General features: G+C 43.0%; 1 protein-coding gene across 6 annotated transcripts in view; it reads right to left on the bottom strand.

The window, feature by feature from the left end:
* Nucleotides 1–27,319, bottom strand: part of KANK1 (KN motif and ankyrin repeat domains 1) — a 199,986-nt gene that overhangs the window by 87,069 nt on the left and 85,598 nt on the right. The window contains exon 2 of one of the 6 annotated variants that reach the window (XM_088476603.1): nucleotides 483–569. The exons of 4 other annotated variants lie outside the window; for them this stretch is intronic. The gene's annotated coding sequence lies outside the window, so the exon portion shown is untranslated. Of the gene's footprint in view, nucleotides 1–482; nucleotides 570–10,793; nucleotides 11,083–27,319 lie in introns of those variants that run through there. One more of the 6 variants, XM_088476600.1, reaches the window with a different exon arrangement.

Raw genomic sequence — 27,319 nt, forward strand, 5'->3', positions numbered from 1 at the left:
GGGGTCAGCTGTAAATACAGAAATAAGAGTGAAAAAGGAAAATGATCTGTAGCTACAGTCAGGAGTGCAGAGAGTAGTGGGTGGTAGTTTCCACTGAGTGTCAGATTATGATAGGGGACCCCTCCCATGGCTTCCACTGAGCCACATTATAGGTTTAGCACTGTGACTTCCCTGCAAGCTCACACTTCTCTGAGGCTGCACTGACTTTTGCTGGGGGTAGGAAGGAGTGGCAGAACCTGGGCTTGCTATTAAGTCCAGTGACCCTAGCTATAGTGATAGAAATATATACGATAATATATCAAGTCAATATTGAAATGACAAGTTGCAGAATATCCCTGATCTTCTATCTGCCTACATGTATTTGTCTATGCTAAAAGGATGAATCAGCAATAGTATCAATTCAGAACTAGATTTTGGTGTACATTTAGAAGGACTAACCTATCAGCTATGTCAGATTTACCAGTAATGTCAGATTTAATTACCTTAGACAGTTTTTGGGTCCAATGCCAAGGCTGTGCTAGGTAGCAATCTATCTCAAGTTTCAGGAGGTATTATATGCCATAGAATATCTGCAGATAATGAACATTATTCATTTTAGATTTTGAAGATTTATTTATTTTTTTAAATGTGATACAATGCACAACAGATAATGCATTTCACTTTAGCAAGTGTGTACAACTTCTTTATACATAAGTCTATTTTTTTTCTACATTACTTTTTATATTTCATTCCACAAGTCATGTCACAAAACTGAGTAGCAGCTTCCTATATAGTTATATATCACGGCTGGTGGTTCATTATTTCACTTATTTGAGTGACAGGTCAAAAGGTAAAATAGATACAAAAGGTCGACAGGTTAAAATGTCCGACACAGATGATCGACACAAAAATGGTGGACGCTTTTTTGGTTTTATTTTATTTTTCTCAACATTTTTAAGTTAAGGTTACGCACTTGGGGGAGGGTTAGGGTTAATTTTTTTGAAACGTGTCGTCCATTTTTGTGTCGATCATACGAATCTATCGACCTTCTGTACCGGTCAACCTATTAATTTTAGACCTTTTTACTGTCTATCTTTTATCTACACCCAGCAGAGAGTGTATGTGTATGGACACACGCACTTTTTAAATTACAGTACACATACCCTCCAATAAACCATCTAGTTACTTTATGTTACTTTCTGTGCCCATTGAAATGGTGAAATGAATTACAAGACATCTGCCTGGATAAGAGGAAAAAATCTTCAATATGCAAATCAAAGTTCACATTTGGTTACGTATTCAGCAGCATTCCAATTTGACCAGACAGTTGGGGAGGTAGGTCCCATTCATTTTGCAGTGAAAGGGCATTCAAATGGAAGTGAATGGGACAGGGGTAATTTACTGCATCATAAACATTGCGAACAGTCCCGTCACTGTAAGCTCAACTGCAGGGCTCTCCTTAGATTTTTATTTCATGTCTGTATGTCCCTGGCTTCCACACTGCCTGAAGTTGCAAAGCACCGTAGTAGTAAGATCCACCTAGTCTGACACACCTGTGTATCCTTTGGCAGCAAATAAAGAGCATCTGCCACTTACAGTAATTTTGTTGAATATTTTAGATGCCTTCAGGTCTCAGTGATATCAGTGGTTCCTAATTCATTGATAAGATGGATTGTCATAACTACTAATAAGCATATAAAATAGCAGTTTCCACTGTGTAGACATGACAGGTGGACATTAATGGCCGGGACGCAAGGGAAGCCCACCCCCACTTTACAAGGGTAGAACAAATTTCATTCATATGGTTACAGGACATACTGTACAATACAAACCAAAATAAGGATACAAAGAAGAACAGTTTCATTCAATTATAATGATCTCTACTATGGTGTTTGAAAATAGGGCTTTTTAATAGTCAATAAAGAAGTACTGTAAATAAGAAAACAACTGGTGAGAAAAATGTAGAGGATTATCTGGTCAAACTTTGTTGAAATTGCAAAACAAACCCCCCAGCCACGAAAGCGGTTAAACCCACATTCCAGGTAGAAAAGGAGGAAATCACAGGCTAGTGCCAAGGACGTTGCTAGGCAGCGATGTGCTGATGCGAACATTCACATGTGGCGGGAGCTCTCTCCACATTCCAAGCTACAATCCAGCATGTCTCACCTATCCAAAGGTCACCATGTACCCTCCCAACAGCACATGGCCAATGGGAGACTACCTCTTCTTAAAGGTAAAGGTTACATTTCCATAAGTGTCTCATATTTAAGGATTGGTTTGCAGTGCAGGCTTCCAAAATAATAATAGGAATGCACATCTATTACTACCAATAGCCATCTCCCTTTGCCTAGTTTTCACTCTAGTTTTTCCACTGTATAATATTTTGCCATTGTTATGATTGATTCAGGCCTTTTACAGAATAAGACATGTACATATACTCGTGCAAGTGGGGACATAAAGGCAAAGTTGGTTTCATTTAGCCACACGATCTTACCTTGTCCATGGTTTAAATGTGATAATAGAATTTTGTTACCTACTCACATTTATGTGGACACTGTTACAGGTATAATAACCCAACTTTTTCCTTGATCACAAGTTTGATCAACTGAAAACAGGACAACTGCAAAAGGTAACTGATATCTTTCTACAACTTTATATTTATTGTAGACAACACACACATATATATATATATATATATATATATATATATATATATATATACACACACACACACACATAGATAGATAGATAGATAGATCGATAGAGCCTAATTAGTCATTAGGGGGGTGTCCAAGGGGTTCTGCGCAGTGTCCCAACAATTTAACCTTAAAATAAAGATTTACCCTACCATCTCTAACCCCCAGGGAGGTACAAACACAAAAATACGAGTTTACTCTGGTTCAATGTGAGTTTCTTATTGGATGGCAAAATGCTGAGAAAACGGCAACTCGCACCTAATTGGATTGACCCCAATGTACAGTAATGATAAACTGTAGGACCTCTATATATCTCAGACCACTGCACAATGTTTAATTTTCAATATTATCCTATAACGGCAGAAGAGTAACATTTTTCAAAACTTTTTTTTTTTCCTTTTTAACCATTGTTGGCAACACATTTCCAAAACACAACAAAAAAAAGATGCACAGTAAAATTAACATTGCACCTAGAACTGTTACGTGTTTTTGTTTTCTACCAGCAGAGGGCAGAAGACCCTAACTGAACAGTATTTGCACCAGGCATTAAATATCATATACAAACCTAAACCCTAACAGAGTGGAAAGCTTAAACGCATTTGTTAAATAACCCTCTAATTTTTACCCTACAACAAAACGTGTCAATGATCTAGTACACTGCGCTAAATAACAACAAACATGAGCAACACTGTGCAAGACTGACAGACTAATAAGGTTACATCACCTTATTTCATGACAGTCTGTCTAGGCAGGACTAAATGTCAACAGAAACAATCATGTGGGTGTATAGTACATTTCACACCCCAACTAAGATGCTGGAAGAAAAACATGAGACGACTGAACACACCCTGGATTGTGTGAAAATATGCATTTGCTCCATAATTGAATCTTAAGACTTTTAAATGAAGCTTACACTTAATGGAGTAATTATAAGTTATCCTAATATTTTCCATTTAATAGGTGTATTTGCGCCTACAGTCTCTGTATGGGTATTCAATAAACAAGTTACATTTTGAAATATATCCCAAGATGAGCTGTAGAACAACAAGAGACACAATTATTAGCACTTGTGTGACACAAGGATAGTGTTCCATCTGACATGCTTATTATTCACTGTGGACTCCACACTGTGGGGCCGAAGCAGAGTTGAACGCAGTTGAGCCGAAATTGCTCCTGTTATGCGTACATGGACCTAACGGCATATAATTTGTCCGTATGCAGAGTTGTATGGCTCTCTGTGTCCGGACGCCCCCATACGTATGCTTAGTGTCAGATCGGTCATCATTATCCGTGTGCACATGAACCAGCCGTATCACTGGTATAAAAAGGCCCATATGAAGACGGGCGTATTTATGTGTACAGATAACTCTGCACAGCCTGCAATTAAGTTGGCACGCCCTCTCCAAACTTAGCCTACACGAGAACGCCCCATTACCAGCCAGTTACACCCCTTCAGCTGTAAGTGGCGATACCACTCGGTTGCGTACATCTCATTCTGCATCACCTGTACTTGCACATACTCGGCTCCAAGGCATACACAGTGTGAAAGCACAAAATATATGTCTGGGGGGGGGGGGGGGGGGGGATCTGGACTGCACACCCTAATTTTAAACATGATAAAGTGTTACCATAGTGCCAAGAAAAGAAAATGCATGTGCACGCTCTAAGCACTAAAACAAAAACATTTATAATAAACTCTAACAATAAACAGAGTTTAAATACGGTTCTTAGTACAGGTTGAGTCTCCCATATCCAAATATTCCGAAATACGGAATTTTTTTGGCATGACTGAGATAATGAAACCTTTGATTTTTGTAGGTTCAATGTACACAAACTTTGTCTAAGGCACAAATTATTAAAAATATTGTATAAAATTACCTGCAGGCTGAGTGTATAAGGTGTGTATAACACATAACTGCATTCTGTGTGTATATTTGGGTCCTATTTCCAAGATATTTCATTATGGTATGCAATTATTCCAAAATACGGAATATTCCGTTATCCAAAATATCCCTGGTCCCAAGCATTTTGGATATGGGAAACTCAACCTGTACACGTTTGGCCAGCTATAGATTATATAGATAAGTACATTCATGCTTGAAAGTGCAGGGGAACATGACCACTAAATTCATACAGTTCAAATTATAGGCATTTTAAACTGATAACTTCGTCACTGTAAAAGAGAAGCTAATGCCACATTTATAAACAAAACGTTCGGAATGTATTTGTTCTAAATGAATGACAAGTTTGGACAGTTGCTCCCTTCCTCCTGCCTTGTCCAGCTCCATATACAAAAGTTCCCAGCCACTAACCTTCTTAGCTCCTACTATACCATAGATTAAGTAATACTGATCACATATTAGAGTTATTCAAGTAAAACAACAGCTTAAATCAAATTGACTGAAGTACTAATTAAGTCACCTGTGCTCAAGCATGGATATACTTAAAACATGGACTGGCGGAGTTTGGGAACCTCTGATTTTGTTTTATCAATTGGGGTCATTTATACTGTCAAATATTGGCTCAGTGCACACATACAGGCTTCCTTTTTACATGTGCACTTATGCGCGATTGATGCAGTTGGATGGAATCTGGCATATGTTGCTCCAGAACTTTGTGCACAGAAGAAATGTGTATTTTCATTCGTATGCAGAGTTGTACACATCTTCGGATACATCCACCCACTATGTGCATGCTTGGTTTGATACGAGTCATCATCATCATTGCAAACTTTCACCTACCCTATAGCTAGTGTAACCGGCACGCTTATGACCCAATAAGTATAGCCTGTACAGTTGTGTAGACAACACTCAAGACAGATTCCTGATAAAATTCAGCTTTTATACTAAGCACACGTCCCCTTACATACCGGTGTATAAACATAAATCTCTTGCTGCCTCCCCTGAGGAGTATAAACTTCTAAGTGCACAGTGCATATTAACAAGCCATTTCAACTTTGTGTTTTTGGGATCTATTTACTAAGCAGTGTTATGAGACAGAGTGAAAAGTGATAAGAAAGTGATAAGGTGCCAGCCAATCAGCTCCCAACTGTCATTTTTCAAACACAGCCTGTGAGATGACAGTTGGGAGCTGATTGGCTGGCACCTTATCACTTTCTTATCACTTTTCACTCTCTGGCCCTGATTCAGAGCCGGTCGCTCTGACAGAGCGCTCACTCTGAATCAGGGCCAGTCTTTTTTTTTTTTTTAGAACGGCCTCCTGGCCGCTCGCATAGCTGTGGGTGACCACCCACAGCTATAGCGAGCGGCCAGGAAGATGGTCGCCATGGGCAAGACCATCGCACCATCGGGCTTGCGACGAGACCCTTGTGGTAGGGTCTCGTTGCCGCAAGCCCCAGAGAGATTTCGGCTCTAACAGAGCCAAAATCTCTCCCACTGACATCACTTGTGATGTCAGTGGGGCCGCCCCCAAACGGAGGCGTTCACATGGGAACACCTCCGTTTGGGCAGCCACTCCCCCGGCCCGCCCACCAAAGGGGGCGTGCTGTCACTCAACATCGATAGCACGCCCCCTTTGCCCGTTGCTATCCCGGTCTCGCGCATAACGGAGCCGGCTCAGTCGTGCGCATGCGCTCTGGGCCACCATCGACCCAGGCCCTCTGTCTCCTAACACTGCTTAGTAAATAGACCCCTTAGTACTTAATCAAGTATACTTGTAGCCACCTAGCTTTCAAGTCTGTTCTAAAGGTATGGCAGCACTGAGTGACTTGAATAGGATGTATGAAGTATTGTGATGTAGCATGCTGCAGGTTATGTCACTTCCTGTACAGCTGAAAAAGAAGAAATCCTGCTCACATAGCTAAAGATTACAGAGAAAATTACACATGTGAGTAGAACAGAGCAGGATGGGGTAATATGATGTAGTCAGGCCCGGCGACAAGGGGGGACAAAGGGTACTGGGCCCAGAGGATCAGGGACACAAAACACGGGACTCTAGCATCTATTAAGCTTTTTTAATCTAATTAACAGGCTGCAATAATCTCCTCCCCTCCAGTTACCTCGTCACTTGGTCCGGTCCCTTTGGTGACGTTTCAACATCACGACGTTGATGCTGCACAGCGCTGCGACTGCCCTTCCCTGACTCCTTTTGCCGCCACCGAGGAGCAGCCCTGAGCCCAGCAAGAAAACCGCCTCCTGCCAGGCACACTGTCACAGACTCGGTCAGTGGGCATTTACAGACAGCAGCCGCCTGCAGCCCCACCGCTGTCCCTATAGACACGTGTGTGTGTGTGTTGTCATTGACCCCTAAATTGTATGGTTTCCTGTATCTGCATAATTAGTGTCTTGTATTTGGTGATACATTTATTGGCACATGCTGGGGAGGGATGTTTGGAGGAGGAGCCAAGGAGGGGGGCTTGAGGGAGATTGAGGAGGGGCCCCCAGAGATATCAGTGTATCGGGTCCCAAGATTTCTGTTATCGCCCCTGGATGTAGTCCAAGTACAGTAATGGTTGACCATGCAATTTCTTACAGATGCACACTGGGCGTATGACATATATATGTCTGGGACAGCTGTATTGTTTGTGGGTGGTCAGAGGCAGGTGCCAATAGCAGACGATGATGATCGCAAGCAGTAGTAAACCACTTGCAGTTGCCCGTTTGCAAATGATTGCTGACTCTGACCAATGTTGTCACTCGGCATAGATTTTGCTTTCATGAGTTTGTTCAAGCTGATCTTTCATTTTTTTATGCATATGCAAGTTGTTTTGTAGTTAATTCCTAATAAATGAATAATGAATGCGTCTGCTGCAGATAAAACAATCAGTCTACAACATGGGCACAGGGAGGTCACAAGTGTGTCTGGGTGACACTGGATGCAAGTGCTAGGGTTGTTGACCAGAACGCATCTCGAGCTCTGCGTTTTGGACAAAATAACGTTACTTATATAAGTTTAGGGTCACCTTTGAATCAACCCCTGTATTTGTAAATGCCCCTCCAGTGCTATATAAAGTAACAGTAGCTACAAGCTACACTATGGGGCAGATTCAATTAGCCATAGGCTTTACCACGCAGATTTAGCTCCCGGATCTATTCAATTACTGCCCACGGTAAGCCTGCGACTAGCCCCGAGAGTGCACTTCACGCGGGCTTACTGCGGACAGTAATATAGGGGTCTATTTACGAAGCCTTGGATGGCGATAAATTGAACGTAAAGTATCAGCCAATCAGCTCCTAACTGCCATGTCACAGGCTGTTTTTGAAAAATGAAGGTTAGGAGCTGATTGGATGGTACTTTCTCCGTTCACTTTATCTCCATCCAAGGCTTAGTAAATAGACCCCTGAATACCTCCGGCTCTTAACCCAGAGTCTAAAGCTATTCGCTGGCGAATAATTAAATAATAATTAATTAGCCCACAGCTACCTGAATCTGACCCTTTACCTTCAATGTTTCACTACAGGGAGGTATGAAAAAAACATGGGAAGGTTTTTTATTAGCAGCTCCCACTTTATAATCTAAAGAATAGAGTCATGAGAGAATGTATAGGTATGTACTCAAAAGTGCGCAGGAGAATTTTGCTGGGCTGATGGACAGTAGTTAAAGTAAGTGTTCTCATTATTTCAAATAAAGGCTTCTTTAAACACCTGCAGCCACTCAACACTTTTCTGCATAACCCTTCGAGCTAGTCTACATGAATAATATAGCGTTAGTTATAGGACATACAAAACCTTTTACTTTGTTCTTGCTTTAGAAGTGCATTCCATTAACATGTATCAAAGTTCCCTGCAGCATAGGGCACTATGCACGTAATGAGCATTCCCACGCAACATCACTGCGGGATACCACATGTGAACAGTGCAGGCAATATCAAAATCAAAAAAATGTTAGTCAGAAAGTGTGTGTGTGTGTGTGTGTGTGTGTGTGTGTGTGTGTGTGTGTGTGTGTGTGTGTGTGTGTGTGTGTGTGTGTGTGTGTGTGTGTGTGTGTGTGTGTTCCATTCACGCACATTCATCAGAATTACAGCATGTTTAATATGCTTTGAGAATTCATATTGAAAACAGCATTACACAGTCGAGTCACATTATTATGACCACCAGCTAATAGCCAGAGTAACCGCCATGTGCAGCACGGACAGCAGCTAGATGGGCTGGGAGTGACTCAATAAAGGTGCTGGTATCTGGAGCCATGCTGACTGCAGTGCATCCCACAGCTGCTGGAGGGTGCATGGTGGAGTATCCATAGAGCAAACACAACGATCACGGTGGTCCCACATATGTTCAATTGGGTTCAAGTCTGGGGAATTAGGGGGCCAGGGAAGTACTTGGAAGTCTTGGTCATGCTCATCCAACCACTGATGGACATTTCTAGCCATGTCGCATTGTTTTGCTGGAAGATCCCATCCGCCTCAGGGAAGGCAATCAGCACGTATGGGTGTACGTGCTCTGCAAGGATGGATTCCTAACCATATCGGTTGAGGGTGCCTTCCACATGGATGAGTTAGCCCAGAGAATGCCATGAAAACGTTCCCCAGACCATAATGCTGCCACCACCAGCTTGTGTTCTTCCAGCAATGGTAGCTGGGTGTTTGGTCTCCCATGTTTCTCGCCTGATAAGCCAACGTCCATCCGTTTGATGAAGCAGAAAACATGACTTATCGGGAAGGCAACCCTTCTCCAATCAGCGGAGTTCAAATTCCGATACAGGCGTGAAAATTGAAGCCTTTCCGCCGATGCACCTTCATTAGCATAGGTGCAATGGCCATCTGTTTGCTTCTTAGCCCCATACACAGCAGGGTTCGCTGAACTGTCGTTTTAGACACACATCTGGTGCCTCCCATGTTTATTTTGTCGGTAAGCTGCTCCACTGTAATGTGTCGGTCGGCCTTCATGCACCTTCGTAGCCGACGTTCACCACTCACATCAATGGCACGTGGTGCTCCGCAGTCTCCACGTTGGTTATTCGCAATGGTGCCATTTGTCCAGCCACGATACACCTTCAACACAGCAGCACATGAACAGTTCACAAACTGCGCTGTTTCAGAAATACTGCCGCCCTTGGCCCGATAGCCTATAATCATGGCTTTTTGCAGCTCGGATAAATCGCCCCTTTTACCCATGGCAGCAGCGAGTAATATGTGTACAGACGGCTTATCACACACCTTACATACTGACCAAGCCAGTACACGGCACGGCACGTAACATACTACATGGGCTACGCGCAAATTTAGGAGGTGGTTATAATAATGTGACTCGACTGTATATTAAATATATATATTTTATTAATATTATTATTATATAAAACTGCATCACTCCAAAGCTGTACTATATCCTATTTTACCCATTAGTAAATATAACAATACTTTAGAGGTTATGGTGTAAAATAATAATAATAATAATGAAATTAAACAGTTACCTAGAAATGTCCAATTTATTTCCCTAACTGCACCATACTCTAGTATCTCAGGGAGCAATCAGTAGTGATCATACAATGCAGCAGACAGCAATAACATACAGGACATTAACATCAGTTACAGTTCAATACTTATCATATACGTTACAAGTAACAAAACACAATCATTTTATTTTCTAGCCATAACCTGGAGGATCCCTTTTAGAATCTGTGTATGTAAATATAGCACTTATTAGCAGTTTATACAATCTCTGTACATTACCTACACATCTTTTCAAAGCACCAATAAAAAAAAATACAAATAAACGCAGTGAAATGGAACCTTTTGTATAATAGTTGCCAAAATTCACACATTGACTTAGTCTATTTTCTCACTTTTGCTGCAATTTAAACGAACCCACCGCAACCCACATTCTTGTTGGTTATTTAATTCATTAATCCAAACAGCCGTCTGAGTGGTTAGATATTTTGCATGAGAAATTATCTTTTTCAGATATCATCTTTCTTCACAAGATACAAATCTTACCTGGAGACGGAGTTTATTTGATATGGGAAAGAAATAGAGCCTTACCAGGGAGGTGCAACATGACTCCGGGTGACACCACAAATGAAGTTCTTAAATACAGAAAGACAGCACTAGCCTGCTACTAAGTATAGCAGAGAGGCATCCCGCAGCCAGAAGTGTCCTGGCCCATGCACAGAGGATGACAGACACACTGTCAAGTACAAGAAGGGAAGTAATGTATTTACCTGCTGTGTAGCCCCCTCCAGATCTCCCAAAGTGGACACTGTACAGTACAGGTGACTTCCTTTCAGGCTCAGGCAGTTTTCAGCAAACAGCTGATGGAAATGCTGTACATTCCTACACAGAAGCGCCTTTCCTTTGACTGAATGCATGCCATTACAGCCTCACACTACTTTACACGCTCTGGTTATTCATTAACTGCGAAGTGTGGCATGTGAGAGACACAGGCAGTGATTAAGTCCTATTACGTGCAGAGGAGAGCCTGACACTTTAGCAGAGTACACCTTTCCTGTTCCTAAGATCACTTCTCAGTGACACTTGGCTTGTGAAAAGCTGCTGACAACAGCACAGCTGGTTACCGTCAGCCTATCATGTCAATCAATAATGCTTTGATTAAAACTGCACTTCAGTAGGAAGCGATTGGCTAGCTTATGGGGTGGGTATACTGATAATGACTTCTAAACACCTAAATGAAGCACATATGGAACTAGGAAAATGCTTCATATTGTGTTTATAGAAGCTTGCGAGCAGGGCCCTCTTACCTCTTTCTCTGTTAGTACCCAGTCCTGTTCTATTACGGTTTTCTTCCCAATTGTAAAGTGCAATGGCATATGCTAGTGCTATATTAAATGTTACATATTATATAAAAAAAATGTTTATTTTGTAAAAATAATATAAAAAAGTTGAGATAAAAGTATTGGCAGCAAATAATTATACTGTAACAACAGCCCCTACTTGCAATCGTAACGTAAAGAGAATGAAGACTAAAGAACTTGCAATTGATTATAATTTAGATCATTAGACTGTGCTAGGGTTAACAACCAGTTTTACCACAGCCAAAGCTACAACAAAGAAGAAATAGTACGTGTCAGATGTTAAAGGTCAGTGTCATTATTTTGCTATCTGCAGAACTGCACGAATCAGACACAAGGTGCATTCCCAGCAAACCTTGCACCAGAAGTTCAGGTAAGAATCTGCGCACATCCCATTAGTCAGATGGTAAATAGTTAGCGTCAAAAAGGGGTAAATTTGCTAAAGGTCGATTTTAATCGATTAAAAATCGATGAAAATCATTCAACATTTATGTTGTATTTCTGGGTCTAAATCGCACATTTACTATAACTTATAAATCAGTATAAAAAAAAATCATGTTAGTAAACGTGATTCAGGCTAAATCACACATTAGTTTAGAATGATTTTCAATCAATTAAAATCGTGCATTCACCCGTAGGGGTCATTAACAAGGCACAAAAGGAAAACAGCGAGCGCAGACTACCTTTTTAATTGAGAAAGGGCGCCCAATTGTCCACCAATTGTATTTAATTGTAAACAACCCCATACAATCCTTGGAATCGGTATGATTTACCGCCGGATGCCTGTGCGGCGGTTGGAATCCCGACAGAGGCTGCCCGACATGGGTGAAAATCCCGATCGTCCCTAAGGTAAGTATTCACTAACCTAATTCCCTCCCCTTAGGGGTACCTAACCTTAACCGTCCCCCCTGTGCCTAACCCTAATCCCCCCTCTAAGTGCCTAAACCTAACCCCCCCTTCCCTGCCGCCTAAACCTAAGCTCCCAAGGGGGGGTTCCTAACCCTAAGTCCCTCCTGGGGGTGCCTAACCCTAACCCTTCCTCCCCCTAGCCTAACCCTAACCTCCTGCGGGGGTACCTAACCCAAAGTCCCCCCCCGGGAGAACTAAACCTAACCCTCCCCACCCCCGGCTGTACGCGCCCGGCAACCCTTCGATCGGGATGCCGGGCGCCGGTCTCCAGGCGTCGGTAAAATGACAGGCATCTAGATATAGATGCCTGTCGGCTGTTGGGATTAGGTCCGCCAGCTTCCCGACTGCATACCCAATCATTCTTTGCTGCATTGGAGGGTTTGTTGGTAAAAGTGGCAAATAAATAAATCAAATCAAAGCAAAGTGTAACCCACTTCCATTTTATAAGAAGTCTCTTATGTAACTTTGACGGTTTTGTCCTAAAATATTGCTTGGTTTACCCTCAATATGGCTTAAATTAATGTCAAAGGAAATAGTTTTCATTGAGGTGCACTTAGGGGGTCATTCAGACCCGCTCGCGAGCGGCAGTACGCTCGCAATCGGGTCGATGTTCCCCACTGCGCATGCGCACAACGAAGGGAGCTCCGTCGTGCACATGCGCGAGACCCGGGGAGCAACGGGCTTTCCATCGCTCCGGGTCTCGCACCAAAGGGGGCGTGCTGTCGTTGTTGATTGACAGCACGTCCCCTTTGGTGGGCGTGCCTGCCAGACGGAGGCGTTCCCATGGGAACGCCTACCGTCTGAAGCTGGCCCCACTGACGTCACTAGTGATGTCAGTGGGAGTGATTTTGGCTCTGATAGAGCCAAAATCACTCCAGGGCTTGTGGCAGGGAGACCCTACCGCAGGGTCTACGTCGCAAGTCCGATGGTCGCGATGGTCAAGACCATCGCGACCATCTTTTTGGCCGCTCGCATATGCTGTGGGTGGTCACCCACAGCTATGCGAGCGGCCAGGAGGCCACTCCATTTTCATGGAGGTGGGCCCTGATTCAGAGCGAGCGTTCTAGTCAGAGCGTTCAGCTCTGAATCAGGCCCTTAGTGCCCTATTTACTACAATCCGCATTTGTAATGCAGATTGTAGTGTGATATTTCCGACTGTATTCGCATTGCAAATTTAGGCAATATCACAGGGATTTATTAAAAATCCCTTGCAGGGACACAGCTTGCGATAAAGCTCTGTCCCCGCGAATCCCCACCGTAGTCTTTTCACTGTATTTTCTTTTAAAAAAAAGGTGCTGCGCACTGCGCCACCGGCCGCCGCTACAGCCCCCCCCCCTTACTTTCACTTACCTCCTGTCAGGTCATCGCTGCTCTGGTGATGTCCTCCCATCCTGCACTGTGACCCGGTCAGCTGTTCAATGCAGCAGCTGACCAATGGGGTCACAGTGCAGCAGCCTCGAGACCAGCTGACCGGAGTCCCGGAGGGAGGACATCAATGGAGCACCGATCGCCGGCCCTGGATTCAGGTAAGTTTTTTTATTTATGCTGTGATCAGCTTGTGTTCTGTTTAGACCACACAGCTGATCACTGGGGCCGGCTCCCGGCTCTGCTCTGCCTGTTTGAGCAGAGCAGGAGTCATGGAATCGGGGGAAACTCTGGATAACATCTCCAGGTGGCGTTATTATCACAGGGCTTCCCCCTGGTATTTTTTTACAATTTATTTTTAGTAACTTGCACACAGATCACATTTCCCATTACAATTATGGGAAATGCAATCTGCTTACTAAAAATATGTGATAATTAGGGGTTGGAGTAGAATTTTACGAATTCTACTCCAACTGCCCTTTAGTAAATTTATGTGAAACTACAATAATGTGAAAACACCCCTTTTCACTTTATTTTAGTAGAAATAATGTTAATAAATATTATCAAAGTATATTTGAGGTATAATCCCGAAAAAAAAACAGTCTTCCTCAAATATTAAGTATCCCCCTGGATCTCAGATACCTGCTGTGATCCCTCCATTACAGCTGGCAGCTGCATCCCTCACAGGTTTGCCAAATTGACCAATATCCGGAATGTGAAGCATTCCCGAAATTGGCCCCAGCAGCTAACGCCATCTGAAGATTTTGTTAGCCGCTGTAGACTATGGGCTACCACTGCATAATCAGCCGGTGGAGGGATCCGCCGGAACCCTTCCCTGGCTATGGCTGCTGTGTATGGGCAGTCCGCGGGACTGCGAATGCGCAGCACCCCCTGCACTGGCCAGCAGCTTTCCGGAGACATCGCAGGGACAGACAACCTTCGGAGCCCATGTCTCTGCATATCCCGGATGATACATCCGGCTGCTATGAACGCATTTTGCAATGCGATCATGGGCGGTACTGACATGCCCTGATCCCATTGCAAATGCGATTATTAATAAATGGGGGCCCAAGTAGCCAACAACAGTGCAACTGGAATGTGCAACAAGTATCCATTTACAGTATGGGGATGAGGTCTGGTTCTTAGCAAATTTGACCATCCAGATAATTCAAGTTGGGTTATGGTAAACAAAATGCTGAATTTATTTAAATGTTACGGACAATGGAAACTTATGCATCTGGGGGTAAGTTGGGAGCAAAGCAAAAGAAATAAAAAAATAATAATGTTTCACTGCAAGGGGGTGCAAATACAATTATTGTTTTTCCATGCAGGGCAAATACTTGCTGGTTTTGCATGTAGCCCACAATTGCTGGACAGCTGTATTTTTACACTGCAATTGAAATTTGTGCTAGGACGTTCCCCCAGGGCCATCAAGATCTCAGACGAGCCCGGTTACGTGGCCAAATCTAGGAGGTGTGGCCACTCCCCCTTAAAAACGTATAATAATGCGGCACCCAGAAGACGATCAGTGCCCGATTGAGTATAATGTGCAGCAAAGATGAGGCCACATTCCAGCAGAGCTGTACAGATCAGTTACATGTCATAGGAGTGTGCACTTACTTTGGACCTGCAATCTCAGTTCCCCGCCCTCCCCTGCCAGTCACCATACTCTACTTCGGGCATACCTGCTTCTTACAATGTATACTGTATGTATCATTGCCAGCACATGCACTGTAGATGTTTATCATTGTGTGCTGCCAGACAGCTCACAGAGAGAGGGCATGTGGAGGTGTACTCACAGTGTAAGATGCACTCCAGGAACACATGCCAGCCATGTGTAGGTACTCTGCTGCCTCCTCCGACACACACAGAGAGCCGCCCTCCCTCCACTCCCCTCAATGAGCGTCCAGCACTCAGAGAAGCCACTGCGGGAGGAAGGAGTCAGCAATTAGTTCTCCACGAATGGATCCGTAGTCCAACTTCAGTAGACTGCACCACCCACCACCAGTTCCCAAACAAATCAAGTGAAGGCTTTCCATAGAATGGGCTGCTATTGGCTGACAGAATTGTCAGTCACAAGAGAGTGAATGAGATTACAGCAGCACGCACAACTTCAGCAGCGCAGCGCCCAAAGCATTACATCCCGGGGCTGCATCCCCCTCAGCAGTTGACCTTCCCCCACCCTCTCTCTGCTCCCCTGCATGCCACTCCGAAATCTATATGTCAGTGCACATTTTACATCTGCCCCACCTGCAGTGCAACATGGTTTTGCCACAGTGCAAAGTTACTCTTTTTTTCTTTACTCCCAACTCTGAATCAAGCCCCTTATGATATTTGAGTAAGGTATATCTCCAATCCAGCCATCTGTTCCTATCAGATAGTGCAAACATTTGCACCCAAGCAAATTATGCCATACTTCCCACAAAACCCATGTGATTACAATTAGAATCAGTTGCATTAATGGGCAAATAGTATTACAAATATTTGCAATGACTTTTACAAGGAATATTCCTTCTGAAGCCATCTCTATATAATGTACATTACAACAGTAATGCATTGATCCTCTCCTGGGGGTAAATTTACAAAGAATCGAGTTTGGATGAGTTTGTGTGAGTTTGCAAACTACGTGTGTTTAGGCATGTGTTTCATCTCGCAAATTTACTAAAGACTAACTCGAGTGAGTTTGGAAGTGAGTTCTCTGTTTTCACTGTTAAAACTCATGTGAGATTTCAAGCTCGAACAAACTCACCATCGGCCAATTTAGGAAGTACTTTACATGAAAAAGAAGCAACTCGCAAATTTACTAAGAATCTAGTTTCCAATCTTGTGTGAGATTGTAGCAAACTCACTGTTAAATTGAAGTTTCAAATGGACCACCTCCCGAGCTGAGAGTTTGACAGAAACATACACAGATCAGTGTGATTTGTGTATGTTTCTGCCTGTATACCGAATATAAAAAGTGTTTTTACAAAAAAATAAAAAAAAATAATTACATAGGGTCCACCCCCAAAAGCCTAACCAGCCCCGAACTTGCCAGCCAGTCCTGGTTCCTAAAATTACGGGGAACAAAATGAGTAGAGTTCCACTGTAATATAGGTACCAGCACCAGGCTGCAGGGCCAGTCCTGGTTTTAATTATAGGGGGGAAAAAATGCGTAGGGGTCCCCCTATAATTGAAACCAGCACCGGACCCAAAACAACCGGGGTGTAATGCCTATTACCGGGTCTCCAGGGCCAATGCATTCTTACCCCAAGTCACTCAGGCCAAGCCGGGATAAAAGGGGAGGTGGGGACCCCCCCCAAAAAGGGGCCCCCCCTCTCCTGAAACCCCAGGCTTGGTCTGTAGCCCGGGGTTCTTCCCTGCACCCCCTGGGCTGTGGGTACGGGGGTAATAAAGTGTAAAATCAAGTAAACTATTGTATTTTACAGTGGAACTACAGGTGCCAGCATGCCTGCCCTTTGGCACTTGTGGAACTACAAGTGCCAGCAGGCGGCCGGCACCCGTACCTCCACTGTAAAATAAATAGTTAAATAAAGACAGCACACACACACACACCGTATACAATAAACGTTTAATACACACATACCTCACTTGCACATACTTACCTGCTGCCAGATGTTCCCATGAAGAAATCCGTGAGGAATGACCTACAAAAAAGATCCTATCCCCACCTCCATCCTCGCGCTGGTCTCCGTAGCATCCAGGGGGGTCTTTGCAAAAAAAATGAACAGAGTACCCGATCCATATACTTACCATTAGCGGTGTGTGTGTGACCACCGGCTTCCGACTGAGGTACTTTGTGAAATTGGTGATGTTTGTGTCTGCGATGTGCCAGCATTCAAACCGTTCTGGCAGCACTTTGCGAGAATTTAAATCTCCATTAGATTATACTCTGATTTAACAAATATAAAAAATAAGTGTACTTTGACAAAAGATCTTTTCAGAACACATCTTTTATATGTATATTTAATATGTTCTATGCATATACAATTTGCTTTGGTAGATTAAGATGTACAAATGATATTTCCGTGGCATTTCAGAACAAAAATTGGTTCCATTACTGATGCACTAAAGAAAGAATTAAAATAAATTGCTTGCTTTTCTCTATATAATGTTTGTTGGATTACAGATATTTTTATTAAGACACAAATGTTTGAATCAGGAACTGCATACAGGGAAGTAAAAACACAAAAGTTGTACCTCAAAACCATGCTTGGAATTTATTTAGTTAATGTAAAGAGAAATATAATGGGGCAGCAATGCTTACCTAAAGGCACACATCCACTAGCAGACCTAAAAACGACTGCACGATTAAGACATTGTAATCGTGCAGTCGTGTGACAGTCTGTGTTGTGCCTAAACTGAACGAGCAGTCGGTCAGTGTAGGCACATCAATCATCCCCTAACATGCTCAACCTGATGTTATCGTCAGGTTGACCAGCATGTTCGGTCGATGATTGATGTCGGAAACGACCAGCGGGAGTGCGCCTCGCTGGTCGTTTCCAACATTAATTTGGCTGATTCGTGCACGATTCATCAGCGATTGGACGATAACGATATCGTTCAATCGCTCATAGAAATCGGCAAGTGGATGTGCCTTAAGAACTTAAAAAGATTTAATAAATAAATTTTCTTGAGAATTCACTTAGATTGTTCTGTTTTGACACCATACACAGATTTTCTCTCTCACAATACTTCCACTAGCTTTCAAACAATATTTTGCAATAGATGCAATGATTGACATGATAAGAAAATGTTTACGAGCATTGCAGAGCTAAGCACCTTCTAGAGACAGAATTCTTATGTTCTCTTTTTATATTTCCCAGACTCCAGTCCTAGGGCAGAAATACTTCAGATTTTATTCCCAATAGTAAATATAAAATAACAAACTGAAATAAGGATTACATGTTATCTGGGTGTATTTTCTGATTTTCTTTGCTAAATACACAGAAAAACATGATAAATATGTGGACATTTCTATGGTCAAAGAAACATAACTAAGACATTATTAATCTATGTTTTATTTCTACAAGTGCAGCACCTTCTTATAACCTGTATGTATATCTGTGGTCACTGCAGCACCTTCTTATAACCTGTATGTATATCTGTGGTCACTGCAGCACCTTCTTATAACCTGTATGTATATCTGTGGTCACTGCAGCACCTTCTCATAACCTGTATGTACATCTGTGGTCATTGCAGCAACACCTCATAACCTGTATGTACATCTGTGGTCACTGCAGCACCTTCTTATAACCTGTATGTATATCTGTGGTCACTGCAGCACCTTCTTATAACCTGTATGTACATCTGTGGTCACTGCAGCACCTTCTTATAACCTGTATGTACATCTGTGGTCACTGCAGCACCTTCTCTTATTACCTGTATGTACATCTGTGGTCACTGCAGCACCTTCTTATAACCTGTATGTACATCTGTGGTCACTGCAGCACCTTCTTATAACCTGTATGTATATCTGTGGTCACTGCAGCACCTTCTTATAACCTGTATGTATATCTGTGGTCACTGCCGCACCTTCTTATAACCTGTATGTACATCTGTGGTCACTGCAGCACCTTCTTATAACCTGTATGTACATCTGTGGTCACTGCAGCACCTTCTTATAACCTGTATGTACATCTGTGGTCACTGCAGCACCTTCTTATAACCTGTATGTACATCTGTGGTCACTGCAGCACCTTCTTATAACCTGTATGTATATCTGTGGTCATTGCAGCAACACCTCATAACCTGTATGTACATCTGTGGTCACTGCAGCACCTTCTTATAACCTGTATGTATATCTGTGGTCACTGCAGCACCTTCTTATAACCTGTATGTACATCTGTGGTCACTGCAGCACCTTCTTATAACCTGTATGTATATCTGTGGTCACTGCAGCACCTTCTTATAACCTGTATGTATATCTGTGGTCACTGCAGCAACACCTCATAACCTGTATGTACATCTGTGGTCACTGCAGCACCTTCTTATAACCTGTATGTACATCTGTGGTCACTGCAGCACCTTCTTATAACCTGTATGTATATCTGTGGTCACTGCAGCAACACCTCATAACCTGTATGTACATCTGTGGTCACTGCAGCACCTTCTTATAACCTGTATGTATATATGTGGTCACTGCAGCACCTTCTTATAACCTGTATGTATATCTGTGGTCACTGCAGCACCTTCTTATTACCTGTATGTATATCTATGGTCACTGCAGCACCTTCTTATAACCTGTATGTATATCTGTGGTCACTGCAGCAACACCTCATAACCTGTATGTACATCTGTGGTCACTGCAGCACCTTCTTATAACCTGTATGTATATCTGTGGTCACTGCAGCACCTTCTTATAACCTGTATGTATATCTGTGGTCACTGCAGCAACACCTCATAACCTGTATGTACATCTGTGGTCACTGCAGCACCTTCTTATAACCTGTATGTACATCTGTGGTCACTGCAACACCTTCTTATAACCTGTAGGTGGTTCTGTGGTCATTGTAGCAACACCTTATAACCTGTATGTACATCTGTGGTTACTGGTCACTGCAGCACCTTCATATAACCTGTAGGTGGTTCTGTGGTCATTGTAGCAACACCTCATAACCTGTATGTACATCTGTGGTCACTGGTCACTGCAGCACCTTCATATAACCTGTAGGTGGTTCTGTGATCATTGTAGCAACACCTCATAACCTGTATGTACATCTGTGGTCACTGGTCACTGCAGCACCTTCATATAACCTGTAGGTGGTTCTGTGGTCATTGTAGCAACAGGGATGTCGCCGGCATCCTGGTGTGCGGGATGTCGATGGTCTTAGTACCGGCGCCAAAATTTTGACAGGTCGGGATCCCGGCACCAGTATCCCGACCGTTGGCATCCCGAAGGTAAGTATGGGGGTGCAGTGGCAGGGTAGCTTCAGGTAGCGGGTTAGAGTTAGGCACTAGGGGGAGGGTTAGGTTCAGGCACTAGGGAGGGGGTGTTAGGTTTAGGGTGCGGGGAGGGGGAGGTTAGGTTTAGGCACTAGGGGGGAGGGTTAGGGTTAGGAACTGGGAAGGGTGGGCTAGGGTAGAGGTTAGAAAACTACTCACCATTGAGTCCAATGGGTGCCAGGATGCCGCTGTTGGTATTCTGACTAGCGGCATCCCGACAGCAGGGATATCATACCCAACCCCTCATAACCTGTATGTATATCTGTGGTCACTGCAGCACCTTCTTATAGCCTGTAGGTGGTTCTGTGGTCATTGCAGTCTATAGAAATATTTGCATTCTGATATACGGTACTAATGTTGGATAAATGTCAAACATAATTTCTACAAGGTTACAAATCTGAAACATCATGTAAACTTCGGTATTTTATTCTATCGAAGTATATATATGTCAAACTTGATTGTTTTATAAGATATGATGGCATGTTTTAAAATAGCAAGAAATGCCACTTAATGCATACACAAATCTCTTCTACAAATCCACAGCAAATAAATGACAATGACCTAAAAGATACTAAAAATAAAATTAAGAAGTGTGAGTACCTACTGTATTTGCTTTCAAGTTAAGAATGATCTTATTTTGACAAACCTGAGTTTATCCGTCAAAAAGAAAAGAAAAGCAGTCTACCAAGCTGATGTTATTTTTAAGCTGACAGCCAGAAAAGAAAACACACTGCCAGCCACTAAAGACAAATTTTAACATCATAATTCATCCTCACGTCTGACCCAAAGACTCAAAGGAGTCAAATTATTTAGATGAAAGTTGGGTCCTGAGAGCCGTTCTGACGATGAACTCGCACCGAAAATTTCAGTTGCAATTCAATTGCAAACTCGCATTGCTTTTTCAGAGGATAATCGCATTTGTGCGTACCCCTGAGCAGGTGAAAAGGTAGGGAAAATCTTTATTTTAGGTTAAAAATATAGGCACACAGTGCAGGACCACTGGTACACCCTTCCAAATGAGAAATTGTGCACTTGAAGGGGTTTAACTAGCATAATTTGGGCAATAAAGACATGTTAGTTTTCAGGTGAATTTCTCTTAAAAGATCAATAATGGGCTAAATGATGTGGGACAGGTATGTGGAGGTGTAAACGATGTGGGACGTGTATGTGGAGGTGTAAATGATGTGGGCTAGGGATGTGGAGGTGTAAATGATGTGGGACTGGTATGTGGAGGTGTAAATTATGAGGGACTGGTAAGTGGAGGAGTAAATGATGAGGGACTGGTATGTGGAGGTATAAATGATGTGGGACAGATATGTGGAGGTATAAATGATGTGGGACTGGTATGTGGAGGTGTAAATGATATAGGACAGGTATGTGATGGATGCAGTTCATTTACCGGCGTCCAAAATGCTGGACATCAGAATCCTGGATGCTGGAAGCCCAACTCTGTACTCAAGATAGGCGTCTAAATACAGACACCCATCTTTAGCCAGAAGCCGAAATCCTGATGCCCGGAATCCCGAACGAATGTAACTGGGGACTTTTAGCTGTCAGCCGCGGAGGGGGAGGGTTAGTTTTAGGCACTCCAGGGGGACTTTGGGTTAAGCACCCCCTGAGGAGGGTTAGCCTAGGGGAAGGGGGGTTAGTGTTAGGCACCCCCCCCCGGGTTAAGTTTAGGGTGCGGGAAGGGGGTTAGGCATCACTGGGAGGAGGCCCCAGTCATGATCCTGACGGTTCGGGCTTCCAGCATCGGAATTCAGTCTGCCTGCAATAGATCCGGCGGCATTACCGATTCCGTATATGGATGTGTAAATGATGTGGGACAGGTATGTGGATGTGTAAATGATGTGGGAAAGGTATGTGGATGTGTAAATGATGTGGGACAGGTATGTGGATGTATAAATGATGTGGGACAGGTATGTGGAGATGTAAATGATATAGAACAGGTATGTGAAGGTGTTATATTGATGGGAGAGGGGGTTATGAACTTGCAAATGGATCTAAAAAGTGTTAATTCTGACTTTTTATAAACTTGAATTAAAACAGAGATGACACTGGTCTCAATCCCAGAACAGTCAGAGAATGGATAAGAGTTTGGCAGTTATCTGGATGTTACAGGATACAAGCAGATGCTTCCAATAACATTTCTTTTAAAAGACAATTATTCCTACTTGAAGGTACTAGGAATATCACAGCATACATATGTTCTTGGAAGTTCAAATTAAATATAATCCTCTAGATGGTCAAGATGATATACACATTTGAGCTCAAAAAGTCCCTCCTTTATGATGTAAAAGCATACAATGCAGCCATAAAAGATAGCACATTGCCGGCCACCAGTGACAAATGTTAACATCCCATTTCTTGAGCTATGCGAGTGCATTCTGCTGGCAAAGTTTTACGCATTTAACATTCTTGCCAATGCACAGGGGGAGTGTTGCAGAGGAGTGGTCAGATACATAACAGTCCCTTAGTTGTCACTATTAGAGCCCGCAAGGCTCTAGTGTGACAATCCACAAGCTGGGGCTCCCAGCATGCTTTGCATCTCCTTAGTTCATTCAAACTCAGAAAACTGAATAATAAACCCCTCTAGCAGTTCATTAACTGTAGTTGCCGGTGAGGTCTATCTGAGCAGCGGCTACATGACTCCCCTGAACTTTGGGTTAGTACTGTTGTAGCCCCTCCTTACTGTGGATCACCAGGGATGTAGGGCAGGGGATCTCCCTCTCGGCACCACAGAGGGATGCCTCAAATCCCCTAGACCACCAGGGAAAAGGTAGGACTGTTGACATTATACCTTAAATATATATATATATCATACACTTTACTTCACACTGTACCCGGCACTAAATGCTGGGCTGAACTACACTTTAAACTGCAACCCAATACCTCCTGCTCCTAGCTGCAGTGATGTGAACTACTGTACATATGTTGTTTTATATAAACACAATTTTAATTAAGCATATTGGCATTTAAATAAATATGTATTTTTAAACACACTAGTCCTGCAGCCCCAGAGCCGCCGGGCTCAGTCCAGTGCTGCAGTGCTCCATTAAAATCCATTTTACACACCACTATACATTTCTGCATTGGGTGCATAGTGCCGTAAGTCACTGAATATGGCGCCAGAGCACAGAGGGTTAACCCCTACAGTGTCACACCATACTTGCCTACTTTTGAAAAAGCATTTCAGGGAGATTGTGACAGCAACACTTGAGCGCGGCGTTACAGTGTACATGTACTGCTACATCTGAGAGATGTGCCATAAACTGATTTACATCCAAATGTAAATGAGCCCCAAAGCAGTTAGTAAGATCTACTTAACACACTGATACTTTTCAGGAAATGCCTGTAGCCATAGGGATCACTGGGGCATATGTATGAAGGTCTGTAAAGTAATAAAGTGGAGAGTGATAAACGACCAGCCAATCAGCTCCCAACTGACATTTTTCAAACACAGCCTTTAACATGACAGTAGGGAGCTGAGTGGCTGGACGGTTATCACTCTGCACTTTATCACTTTCCAGAGCTTCATAGATCTGCACCATTGTGCCTTATAACCAATGCAGGGAAATTATACTAATGCTCCCATCTGAATGTATGTTATCTCAAATTTTTTATATGTGACAGCTACATAATGGGGGTAAGGTGCAATCAGGGAGATTGGTAGACTCTTCAGAGAGTCAGGGAGATTGCTACTATTTCAGGGAGTCTCCCTGACAATCAGGGGGATTAGCAAGTATGTGTCACGGCCACCATCTTGGCCACCTGGAGCAGGTCCTCAGTCACGCACGGTAACTGCACAGCAGCACTCCTGTTTTAAGTGCCAGAAGCAATTCTCATCATTTATACATACTGCGCTGTGTATCAGGAGATTTATTGACGAGCGCGACTATTCAATATGCATGTAGTGTTCATGTTCTTATTGCTTATCTGTTTTTAAAATCACTACACAGATTTCAACTTCTGTCTCTTCTTACCAAACCAGTTCCCACAGTAATATTTCCCAATATCACTCCAGGCAAAACGGGACAAGACATTTGCAAAACAGCAGCTTGATAATGACCTGTGCTGGAAAATTATCTTTAAACATGTTACAGGTACACACAGGTATATAGACCTCTCTTCTTTGTTAAATGAGAACATTGTTATGCTCACTATCTTGTCTTAAAGCCTAGTGGTGGTAGTGTTCTCCTCCCAACCCAAAGTGCACAAATGACTATTAGCTTGTGCTATGTGCCAATGCCTACAATTTAGTGATGGTACATGTTATATATGGTCTGCATAAGGGAATAGATCTCACCCAGGTCTGTTAATTAGGATGACACTATGGGTCTAATTCAGAGATGTACGCGATGTCGATATTTTCGCAGTTGAGCGACTATCAGTAACAGATTTAATTCGCACTGAGCATGCGTCATGGTACAAGACTGTAGTCGCTCTCAGCGACTATTTACTCGCAGTGCAGTGTGATTGACAGTCAGGTAGTATTTGTGGGAGGTAACGGGGAGTGGGTTAAAAGAACGTAGCCTGTGTCTGCGATCCCATACGAACTAAACATGGCTAGTGTCTTCGTTTCTGTGGCCATTCTGAGTAGCCATAGGGTTACTGAGAACTGTGATCATGGAATGATCTGCGACCAGTGTTGTGTCTTTGTACGCAGATAGTTGGATTTGCACAGCCGCAGGTGGGTGTCTCAATACAATCCTTGGCGTCTGCAACATTTGCATATTTTCGCATAGCCGTTGCATACGGGATCACAGCAGCGATGGCATTAATGTACAACTCTATATGTAAATACAATGCTTACCGAGACATGACTATGTGAATGAAAGCTACATGATCAGTATAGGGACCAATGATCCCTATGGCTGCAACATTTTTCCTCGGCTCTCTTTACACAACATTGTGTTTAGATTTTTGTTAAAGTTCCTGTGTGAGAGAGTCTTTATCATTTGCAAAAATAAAACAAATTATTATATTGAGGTCAGTGAAATATCCATGATTACGTCACAAAATGTAACCTAGTACCCTGCAATTGATACAGATGGTTGGTTATTTATGTCACTTTCTGACAGAGATTAGTTTATACATATTCCCTGAAGGACTGTCTGAGTGTGTGACCTATTTAGAACTTCAGAATGTGCAAATAGGTATGGTCCTACAATTCCAGTGACAGCCTCCAAAACGTTTATACACATACATTCAATATAACTTTTTGCAAAACAGAAAAAAAAAAAATACAACTACGGCATTAAGTTATGTACTGTACTTTCTTAAAAGTACAATAATAAAATGTCTAATGTCACAAAAAAGAATTCTCTGCATACGATAATAGAATAATGACAATCGAATAACAAGTACTGACAAGTATTGTGCTAACAATCAGTGGGTGGGGATGGGAATGCAACATTCTGGGGAATTTGTTCTAATGCCACTGGCAATGCTGATGACAAAGTGATTGGCCAGTATGGCTGTGACCCCCCCCTTGCCCGCTACACATGTCCTGCTTTGCTAATAACTAACCGGACACAGGGACGTCCATAAATAAATCTACCCACTGTGGTATGTAGCCAACACATTATAATATTGGATTTTTTTTATCCAACACTGCCAAACTAAGAATTGTTCAAGTTGAAAACAATAGGCGATGATTTTTATTTGATGTCATTGTTAAGCCTAGTGAGATGACAAGTATTTAGTTGAGCAGTAATAAATATGTCATCAGTCATGCACAAGAAGCCTATTATGCTTTGTCACAATGGTTTTAGTGGTCAGTTTTAAGGTTTGTTTTGTAGTACATTATAAAAAAAAACTAGCTGGGATACCCAGCGTTGCCCGGGTTGAAGAATGGACCTTGAAGGCCATCTGCAGCATTAATTTTTTACATTGTCCTCGCTTATAACCCCATTTCATTGATCCTTAAAAGGACCCCACTGTTTGCTAACATGAATTTAGCCCTGAAAAGAATCATCTATACATTTATATAGAGTATTTGTCAGGTTGCGGCTTAGGATCGGCCATTACTCACGTTTGCGCCGCTTCCCCTGATCTCCCATGGGGTCAGACGTCAGGTGCAGCGGAGGGTATGTGCTGAGTATTCTACCTAGTGCCATGTGAACTGCCTTGGACTGCTCCGTGCCTGGTTTCTGCGGTTGCCGTCATGGACACGGCCATGACAGTTTGCATCACCTGACGACTCCAAACCCAATGGTAGCATGTTGGTGGTCAGCTGACGCTGTCCACCAATGATCTGTTACTGCAGGGGATAAAGCCAGACTGCAGACCACAGGAAGTTGCCTGAGCAATGTTGTCGTTTCCAGTGTCTACTGATGCTCTTGTTTTAGGTGGTATCCTCATGTTATTCCTGTGCCGACTACAGTGCGTTCTGAGCATCTTGCCTGTGTGCGAAGCCATTGCCACCTTGCTATGCAAAAGTGCATCCAGCACATCTCACCTGTGTATGGAGCCATTGCTACCTCGTTGTGCCACAGTGTGTCCTGAACATCTTGACTGTGTGTGAATCCATTGCCACTTCGTTACGCAACAGTGCATCTTGTACATCTCGCCTGTGTGCGAATCCATTGCCACTTCGTTGCATACAGTGCATCCTGCATATCTCGTCTGTGTACAGAGCAATTGCCACCTCATTATACTAAAGTGCATCCTTCGACAAATAGTCTGCGTGACAAACACCTGCCTACTCATCGTACCAC

This window comes from Taudactylus pleione, unplaced genomic scaffold (assembly GCF_031769625.1).
Source record: "Taudactylus pleione unplaced genomic scaffold, aTauple2 ptg000190l, whole genome shotgun sequence".
Taxonomy (NCBI): domain Eukaryota; kingdom Metazoa; phylum Chordata; class Amphibia; order Anura; family Myobatrachidae; genus Taudactylus; species Taudactylus pleione.